The 10,346-nt window shown below is 33.2% G+C and overlaps 1 non-coding gene across 1 annotated transcript; it reads left to right on the plus strand.

The window, feature by feature from the left end:
- Positions 1 to 8,063: 8,063 nt before the first annotated feature.
- LOC116752402 lies at positions 8,064 to 8,170 on the plus strand. The gene has a single exon (XR_004349477.1). It is a non-coding gene; the product is annotated as a U6 spliceosomal RNA (small nuclear RNA).
- Positions 8,171 to 10,346: the final 2,176 nt, after the last annotated feature.

The following is a 10,346-nucleotide window of genomic DNA, read 5'->3' on the forward strand; positions in this document are numbered from 1 at the left end:
CAACTCTTTTTTTTCAAGTGAGGATATTTCCATATGTTCGTTAACCTTTATCTGTTCATATCCTTCGATAATTTTACACATTAGATTGTTTCTCTGACTTAGTAATTCATACCATTTCCTGTAGATTCTAGATTCTTATCCTTTGCCAGGTGTTTGGTTGGAAATAACTTCTGGTTTGTTGTTAGTTTGTCATTTCACTTTGTTTTATGGTGTCATTGGTGTGTAAGAGTTTATTAATTTATTAATTTTCTTGTTAAAAAATCTATCAGTTTTTTATATTTTGTCTTGTGTAAGAAATCCTTACAAGTCCTAAGGTTCTAAATATACATTCCTTTATTTTTTTAAGGGCCTTGTGATTTTACTTTGCACATTTAGATCTTTAGTCTATTGGGGGTTTCTTTTTCTGTATGAGTGTAACAGAAATCTTATCTCCCCCCATTGCCACCAGCTCCCCTGCTTGTGAATGGTTGCTTTTCCCACTAGCACTCATTGAATAGGTCATACCTTTCCCTCCTTATGCTGCTCCTGACACATCCCATTTTGACTGGGGTACCAAATTAAGACATGCCGAACCATGCAAATAACAATAAAGGAACAAAAAAATATATTAACGAAGAAAAGACAGTCATTTAAAGGTGTTTCACAGCAGTGCTTTGGCAGTACTGGCAAGTACTTCTAGCCAATGGCTTCCAACAAGAGGGGTCTGAATGAAACCCCTGTTCTCAGCAAAAGAGCCCCCATATTTTCCCCCTGGTGGTCTACACACTCTGAGTCACACACACCACACCCCTACACTCACCGGACTGTGCTCCCTTCTGCCTGTTGGTCTAACTATGGTCTTTTCCATAACTAGTAACAAACTTTTAGTTACTATAGTTTCATAATAAATTTCCCATCTTTATTCTTCTTTAAAGTTACCTTAGTTAGCTGTTCTTTGTCCTTTAATATTACATGTGAATTTTAGACTTAGCTTGTCAAATATTAGACTGAATTAAAAGTTGTCAAATTTTGACCAAGAAATTCACAAATGGTCAATAACCATTTTTGAAATTATTCTAAAAGATACTCAAACTAAGGTACGAAAAATCTCAAAAGGATGTTAAAACGTCCTCTAACCTAAAATTTTTGTCACCTATTGATGATTTGGGCTCAGGACATCAGGATATTTCTTTTTCATTCATGGTAAAATCGCCAGAAAAAGATTTTGTTTCTGGTAAATAAGTCTCTTCAGACCTATGCAGCAGTAATAGCCTTGGTTTTAATTTTCAATTACATATATTTGCAGTATTTTCCTTCTGAAAAATGTTTGCTCAATTACCAAACTGTATGTTTGATAGATAAAGTAGTAAATCATTTTTCAAAGCAAAGTAATGAAACATCATATTTATTTAAAACCTAACCTAGCGCAAAAATGAAACACTGCATACAATGTTTTACATACAATTTGTATAACACTAATTTTATATTAAATTTTGTTTGTGTTTGTTTTTTAACATTTGTGAGTTAATACATGTTAATTCATCCCAGGAATTATAATTTCTACTAATCAAGTCAAACATGCTTTTTACATAAAATTTTCATATTGTCTTGTCACAGCCACTTTGGGATCTTATTTGAAAAACGTATCAAAAGCATTGGCATCTCACAGCCTGTTGGGTTAATGCCTAATAGCAGTGATGAGGCATCTAATTCTGGACTTGCTTTAGCTGAAAATTAAGGTTTTGGATATACTGATGTGATAAGATGAAACCTTTTGCTAACTTGCATGTTACTATGTATCTGCCTCTGAAAAAAACAAAAAAAACAAAAAATACTGTTTTTTTTCAGGACAGATAGAGTGGACTTATCCAGGGACTACCTAAAGAGCAACTTCTTACAGATCTATTTCAGATTCTCTAATAGACACAGATCTCCTACAAAATGAAGCAAATCTATATATAAAGTGTGAGAGCATATCAAACTCAATTAAGTGAGCATATCATGGACATGGCCTCTGGAGAAGAACTCTGGAGAACAGTGAAAGATGTATTTTGTTTCAGAAGAAGACAAATATCCCTGACAAGTGATTCTGCCCATATAATTCCTATACAGGTTCTGCCCATATAATTCCTATAATGAAATACTAACTTATGTTTGATTCAAATAGAAATTATTGAATGGTTTTTACATATTAGGTAGACTGTTAAAAACCACAACTATAAATGTCAATGATGTGTGTGTGTATATTAGTATTACACCTTGTTTCAGAAAGCATTTGTACTTTCATATAAGGATTGAGAAGAAACACACAACTATCACAATGAATAAAAAAACAGACAAAAGGGCAAAGAGGGAAAATTAAGTGTAATTATGGATATGGATAATATAAATAGTCATGCCATAAAGTCCTCTTCCCTTCTGCAGGTAGGACACTAAATGCAACAAGTCAAACACATTCATTTGCATTTATCAAAATATTTCCTTAGGTTAAATTTCTAGACGAGGAATGACTGAGAAAAGGATATAATCATTCTGAAGGCTTTTGACCCATAATGCCAAGTTGCCCTCTGCAAAGGTTACTTAATTCATAATCCTGCCATCATCCTATGAGAATGTCTACTTTTCCATATGTCAATTAATTCTGCATAGTATCATTCTTATAACAAGTGCAATCCTAATTAAATAATATTCCATTTTATTTTCATTTCCATGGTTATTAAGCAGCCAAAAGTAGTCATAAAATATTTTGTGACTTGCCTCTTTGAAACCATTACTTTTTTCTTTAACTGAGGCATTTGTCATTTTCTTAGTGATATATAGAGATTCTTTAACTAATAAGGATATTGTATGATATATAAGGATAATAACCTATTTTCTGTCACATGTGTTAGAATACTTTTTTTCTGTGTTGTAGACACCTTTTAAAACAAATTTTATCTACTTATAATGTTTTATTTTTTATTTGGTTTAATGCACTAATCATTTCTCATGTCATTTCTGCCCGTGTTGTCAAATTTTATGGGTTATATTTATTCAGACCAAGATCAGGTAAATATTTTCTTTCATATACATTAATGTATAATTTATTTTGGCATAAAATGTAATCTGAGAATTTTACTTTGTGTTTCAAGATGGTTATACTATTGTACTAATACATTAATCATTCATTTCTTAACCAAGATATATGTTAAATTTATAATTCAGTTTTGAGCTGTTCATCCTGGTTGACTGATAATATTATAATGATGCTGGAGTTTGCTTTAATTTTTAGAGAGTGAGAAAATTTTTATCATGTTTTTCTTTTTAAAAATTTTCTTGGGCTTCCCTAGTGGTGCAGTGGTTGAGAGCCCGCCTGCCGATGCAGGGGGCACGGGTTCGTGCCCCGGTCCGGGAAGATCCCACATGCCGCGGAGCGGCTGGGCCCGTGAGCCATGGCCCCTGAGCCTGCGCGTCCAGAGCCTGTGCTCCGTAATGGGAGAGGCCACAACAGCGAGAGGCCCACGTACCGCAAAAAAAAAAAAAAAAATTTTCTTACTGAAGTATGGTTGACTTACAGTATTATATTGGTTTCAGGTGTCTAATTTAGTGATTCAATATTTTTATAGATTATGCATCAAAGTTATTAAAATATTAATGACTGTACATTCCCTGTTCAGATGTCTGTTACATCCCTGTTACTTATTTATTTCATAATTGGTAGTTTGTACTTCTTCAACTCCTTCACCTATTTTATCCATTCCCCCAACTTCTTCCCCTCTGGCAACCACTAGTTAGTTCTCTGTATCTTTGAGTCTGTTTCTGTTTTGTTATTTGTTTTGTTTTTTGGATTCCACAAATCAGTGAAAACATAAAGTATTTGTCTTTCTCTGTCTGACTTAAAGACTCCACCAAAAAAACTATTAGAATAAACAAACCAGTAAAGTTGCAGGATACAAAATTATTATACAGAAATCTGTTGTGTTTCTATACACTAATAACAAGCTATCAGAAAGAGGAAGTAATAAAACAATCCCATTTATAATCACATCAAAAAAATACTTAGGAATAAATTTAACCTAGGAAGTAAAGAACCCATACTCTTAAGACTGTAAGACACTGATAAAAGAAATTTAAGACAACATAAATAAATAGAAAGATATACTGTGCTCATTGATCAAAAGATTTAATACTTTTAAAATGTCCATACTACCCAAAGCAAATCTAGAGATTCAATGCAATCCCTATCAAAACACCAAAGAATCTTTTCACAGAACTAGAACAAATCTTAAAATTTGTATGGAGAGAAACAAGACCTGGAGTAGCCAAAGCAATTTTGAGAAAGAAAAACAAAGCTGAAGGTATCATGCACCCTGACTTCAGACTATATTACAAAGCTACAGTAATCATAATAGTATGGTACTGGCACAAAAAAAAGACACATAGATCAGTGGAACAGAACAGAGAGCCTACAAATAAGCCCACACACATATGGTCAATTAAACTATGCCAAAGGAGGCAAGAATATACAATGGGGAAAGATAGTCCCTTCAATAAGTGGTGCTGGGAAAATTTGACAGCTACATGTAAATAAATGAAACTAAACTACTTTCTCACACCATATACAAAAATAAATTCAAAATGGATTAAAGACTTACATGTAAGACCTGAAACCATAACACTCCTAGAAAAAAAAAAGGTAGTACTCTCTTTGACATCAGTCTTAGCAATATTTTTTTATGTTTTCTTGGACAAGAAAAACAAAAGCAAAAATAAACAAATGGGACTGCGTCAAACTGAAAAGCTTTTCACAGCAAAGGAAACCATCAACCAAATGGAAATGCAATCTACTGAATGGGAGAATATATTTTCAAAAGATTTATCCAATAAAGGGTTAATGTTCAATTTATAAAAAGAATTAATACAAATCAATATAAAAAAATCAAATTTAAAAATGAACAGAGGATCTGAATAGGAATTTTTCCAAAGAAGATATAAAGATGGTCAACAAGCCCATTAAAAGAGGGTCAATATCACTAATTACCAGAGAAATGCAAATCAAAACTCCAATGAGTTATTACCTCATGTGTCATCAACTGCTATCATCAAAAGACAAGAAATAACAAGTGTTGGCAAGAATGTGTAGAAAAGAGTACCCTCATGTATTGTGGGTGGGAATGTAATTTGGTGTAGCCACTATGGAAAACAGTATGAAGGTTCCTCAAGAAATTAAAAATAAAACTGCCATATGATCCAGTAATTATTATATTTTTCTTGATAATATTTTTTTTTCAGTGTTTTGAACTATTTAGTGGACAGTCATCTTACTAGGTACTGGGGATTAAGTAGTGAACCAGATATTCACATTGAGGCTACATTTTAGTATGAAAAATACTCACTAAACAACTAATTACCCAATTACTTATTTAATTGTAAACTCAGCTAGTAGATGGAACAAAGAGAGTTACCAGAAGGATCTAGAAATGGTGATTATAATAAAGCTTATTTGAGAAATAGATTTTGAAGACAAACTCCAAAGGATAAAAAGGTATTATTAATGAAAGAAACAGTAGCAGTAAATTGTTCAAACAAAGGTAACAAACATGTGCAAATGTCATAAGATGATAAAAGAAGAATGGTGCATTTGAGGAATACAAAGACTACTGGGTTGGCTGCAGTAGAGAAAACAAAGGGGTGAGTGTCTCAGGTTGAGAATGGTGTGCAGAGACCACATCTCTCAGAACCTTAAAGGCCATGTGAAATTCTAAATATTTTTCTGAACAATGGCAGATATTGAGTGGACTTAAACAATAGAGAAATGTTATGTCCAGCTTCAATATGAAGAAAGAATGGGGAAGGAACAAGAACGGTTATAGTGGGACTGGTTAAGAGACTATTGCTATGGTAAAGCAAGAGATGATGGTGGCTTAGAATAGAGTCAAGACAGTAAAGAGAGAAGAAGATAGGTTAATTAGATACTTAAGAGAGAGAAGTAAAAGGATTCATTGCTTTAATGAATATAATGAGTAAGAGAACAAAGTATTGGGGATGCCTTTTAGAACTCTGGGATTGTCAAACGAGGTAGGTGCTGGTGACACTGATTGTGATGGAAGCGAACAAAGTTTTAGATATATTTAATTGTATTGGTCTATTAAAAATCAAAAGAATGATACATATCTAGAACTAAGAATTGGAGTTTCAAGAAGTGATATATGTATGGGAGTCATCAGCATGTGAATGGTCAATTAAACTATGTGATGGATGGAACAGCTTATCTCAAGAAAGGATATTCTAAGAGAAAAGGGCTAAACTAAGAGCTTATGGAATTGTAGTACTCACAGTTTAGATACACGAAGAGAAACTGGCAAAGAAACCTGATAAATAATGACCAGAGACAGAAGAGAAAAACTAGGGGAATATAAGACAAGCCAAGAAGAACCAGACAAAGCAATAAAATGCTTCTTATTGAACAAATCTAGGGGGAAAAAAAAAAAAGAGGAAAACATAATTACTGAGAAGCAGAAATGTTAAGCTGGGGTTAACACAAAATTTAAAAAAAAAGAACATTTATAGATTCATAAGAAATTATTTTGCTTACCTCTGTGCAAAAAATTTTAAAACCTGGAAAAATAAGCAATTTTCCAGAAAAAAATATAATTTACCAAAACATCATTTAAAAAGACCAACCCATAAAAGAAATAAAAACTTTTGTCAAGCATCTGTCGCAAAAAACTACTAGTCTAAGATTATTTTCCACAGGAAGGTCTACAAAACCAAAAAGAACAGAATTCCAGTTCTATTTAAAATGTTACAGAACATAAAGAGGAAACCTTCAAAATTCTAAAAAATAAGGACAACATTGGCACCAAAACTCATAATAAAATATACCAAAAGGAAATTAGAGATAAATTTCAGATGTGAATATTAATTGAAAATTTTCACATAAAATATTATCAAACAGTATCCAGAAAAATATATTATGATTGTTTTGATCTTTATTCTTATAATGCAAAGGTGATCCAATATTAGGAAAATTATTATGAAAGTTCATAATATTAAAATATATTGGGAGAACAATTATAATCATTACCAAAGATCCTAAAAAGGCATTTCACAAAATTAAATATCTTCTTTGATAGAATATAATTAATACGCTAGGGAAAAGTATATACTTTCTTAAAAATGGAAAATATTTTTATTTCTGTCCAAGAGCCATCTAAGCAAACACGCAGTATGCTGCTTTCTGAGGATACATGAGATTCTTTTAAGTCAAGGACATGAAAAGGAAGTCCACTATCAATATTTAACAATTTTATAACCAACATAATCAGAAAATAGAGAAAAAATAAGAGCTATGAACTTCGACAGTAGGACTTAAAACCATTCCTATTTGCAAATGATATGACTGGAGAATAATACATTGTGGGGAGCCCAGTATACTCACAAATATCAGTACAATAAATAAGAGAATTCAGCAAGTTAGCAAGATAAACAATTAATATAATTAAAGTAAATGCTTTCATATATACAAACAACTGCTTGGAAGTTATGATGGAAGAAAAGACAAACTTTCTAGCAGCATGAAAAAGTACTAAATACTAATAAACTCAATAAACTTATGCCAGTAGTGATAAAATTGCCTATTAAATAAATGGTTTTGGTGCAAAAATAGAGTCAGATACACACCAGGATCAATTTCTAATGGTTCAAACATTTAAATGTAAAGAAATGATTTTATGAAAGCTACCAGGAGAAGAAAAGAGAAAGAAAGGGAGAATTATTTTACAATCTCAATGGGGAAAAGGTCTTTCTGTGATTCAAAATTTAGAATCCATCAAAGAAATTATCAACAACAGAAAACACCTCTACATGGCAAAAAACAGCATACTGAACATCAAAGCATAAATGATAAACTGGGAAAAACATGTATAAGTCACATCATAACTGATTTCCATAAGTTATAAAGAATTCCAAAAAAATAAACAGGAAAATAGAAAAGGAGATGAATAGAGTTTTTATGAGAAAATTTAAAATCGGCAAATGGCTCTTAAACATATGAAAACACACTGATTTCATTCACAATAACAGTCAAAATACAAGTAAGCAGAGTGCTTACTTCTGTAGCACATACACCAAGAATTGAAGTGATCCAGGAAAATTATCATAGTTCCTGTGCAAGGATGATATGCAAATGCATGAAGCATCCCATATTAAAACAAACAGAGATGCTATTTGTAAGCATCAGTATGACAAAACTGCAAGAGTTTTAAAACACACTTGTTTTAAAATGTTTAAAACACTCATTCATTGTTCATGAAAGTGTAAATTGGTACATTTTCTATGGAGGGCAATTTTGAAGTATCTACCAAAAATTATAAGGCATACACCCTGTGAGCAACCAATTCCACTTCTAGGATAGTTTCTTACACATACGTTCATATACATAGAAAATGATGTATACGCAAAGTTATTAATTGTGGACTAGACTGTAATAGCAAAGTTTATAAAGAAGCTAATCCATCCATAAATCCATGTTTTTAAGCTATACTCTTAAATACATTACAGTATATCCACAGTGTAATAGGATACACTGTACATGTTGATCTAGGAAGATGTTCAAGACACACCTTTTAAGTAAAAACCACAAAAGTAGAAGAGTGTGTACACTATGGCATCATTGGTGTAAAACACAGGAAAATAATGTATTCATATTTGCTTTTATATACATAAAAACCTGTCTAGAAAGACACACAAGAATCTAACTAAGTAATATCTGTTTAAGGGTTTACTGGGAACTGGGCAAAGAGAAATAGCGTTTGAGGGAGATTTTGCAACGTGTGTCTTTTTATCCTCTTTGAAGTTTGAAACGTGAATTTTATTTAAAACATAAAGGATTTCAAGACTGTTAGATAGTGAAGAGAAAAAGATGTCCTTGCTCTGGGTGATGAGAACACTCCTTATTCTGATTGGCAATAGTCATTACGGTCACTAAAGATGCTGATGAACAATAGTTTGTGAAGGAAAGTTTATGATTCTGCAGAGGTTCTAATCTTGCTAAAACTGATGCACCTGTCAGTGTGTACTTATCAAGAAGACGTCAAAGGCTTTTACCGGACCACAATATTACTCATTATAGTTGAAATTAACAATAGGATCATTATATAACATGTCTTCTTAAAAATAACCAATGATATTGCAGTACAGGCATCCACTTATGCAGTTAAAGACTATGAATAAAGCACACTGTTGGATTAGAAAGCCAATTCAATGATGCCCTCTGCTTTCAAGGAGCTTATATTCTACAAGGGCAAATAAGTTATGTATATAAATACATAAAACTACGAAATTAGATAGGAAGTGCAAAAGGTTATGAGAGAGATAAAGTGCCACAGGATTTAGAAGAGCCAGAGATGACCTTCAGCTGAAGAACAGGAAGGGGAAGATCAAGGGAGGTCTGGCATTGAAGTGAACTAAGAGGATCTTCAAGAGGATTTGTGAGCCTAACAGCATTCCAGGTGGAGAATATAACATAGAGACAGGAAGAAAAAAGGAGGACAGGGAGTGGGAAGCACAAATATTTCAATCTGGTTTAGGAATATGGTATTTGAAAAGTGGAATCACTGAGCCCAGATTAGAGCACTCTGAATTCAAGGCTAAAGAGATTGGACTTCATGTTATGAGCTGGGAAGGCTATAAAAGTTCAGGAGAATAGCCCCTTAGCAAGCCAACAGGCTTGTAGGATGGGCTGGAGGAAAAAGTTGAGGCAAAAAGAACAAGTAAGAAGCTTTTGGAGAAGTCCAATGATCGAATTATTACATGGAGAATGGAAGGGAATAGATAAATGGCATCACGTGGAGGTATAAGGAAATAAAAAGGAATCAGTAAGTATCTGTTGTATGAGTAGATGATTAAATGAATGAATGAAGCCAGACAGAGGGAAGCAAGAAAGAAACGTTTTCCTATTCCTGGCCCAAGTTATTAGACAAGTCTGCATAGCGTTCGTTCTCCCTGCCTGACACCACTAAAGAAAGGCAGAACCAACAGCCTTTTACTATAAGGGGAAGGAAAGAGCTTGGCTTTCCTCCTAAGCTTCTGCTCTTCCTGGTAATTTCAGAGTGCACTGCAGAAGGGCTGCAGCTTCATAGGTGTGAATACAGTAAGTTCTTAGTTACCTTAGAAGGTATTGGGCCTAATTATTTTTCTTGCAACCACAGGCTACTAATGACTAGATAGATATGTCAGACCCAATAAGGAAATGGGAGGAAAGGGGAGATGATACTCTGATTCCTCTTCGACTACATGATTTAATGCTGGATGTTCTTCATATATGACTGGGCGAGTATGTCTGAGGATGAAAGAGGGGAAGAAAAGGATGTAAAGAAGGAAGCAAG

Source organism: Phocoena sinus, chromosome 3 (genome assembly GCF_008692025.1).
Source record: "Phocoena sinus isolate mPhoSin1 chromosome 3, mPhoSin1.pri, whole genome shotgun sequence".
In the NCBI taxonomy this organism is placed as follows: Eukaryota; Metazoa; Chordata; class Mammalia; order Artiodactyla; family Phocoenidae; genus Phocoena; species Phocoena sinus.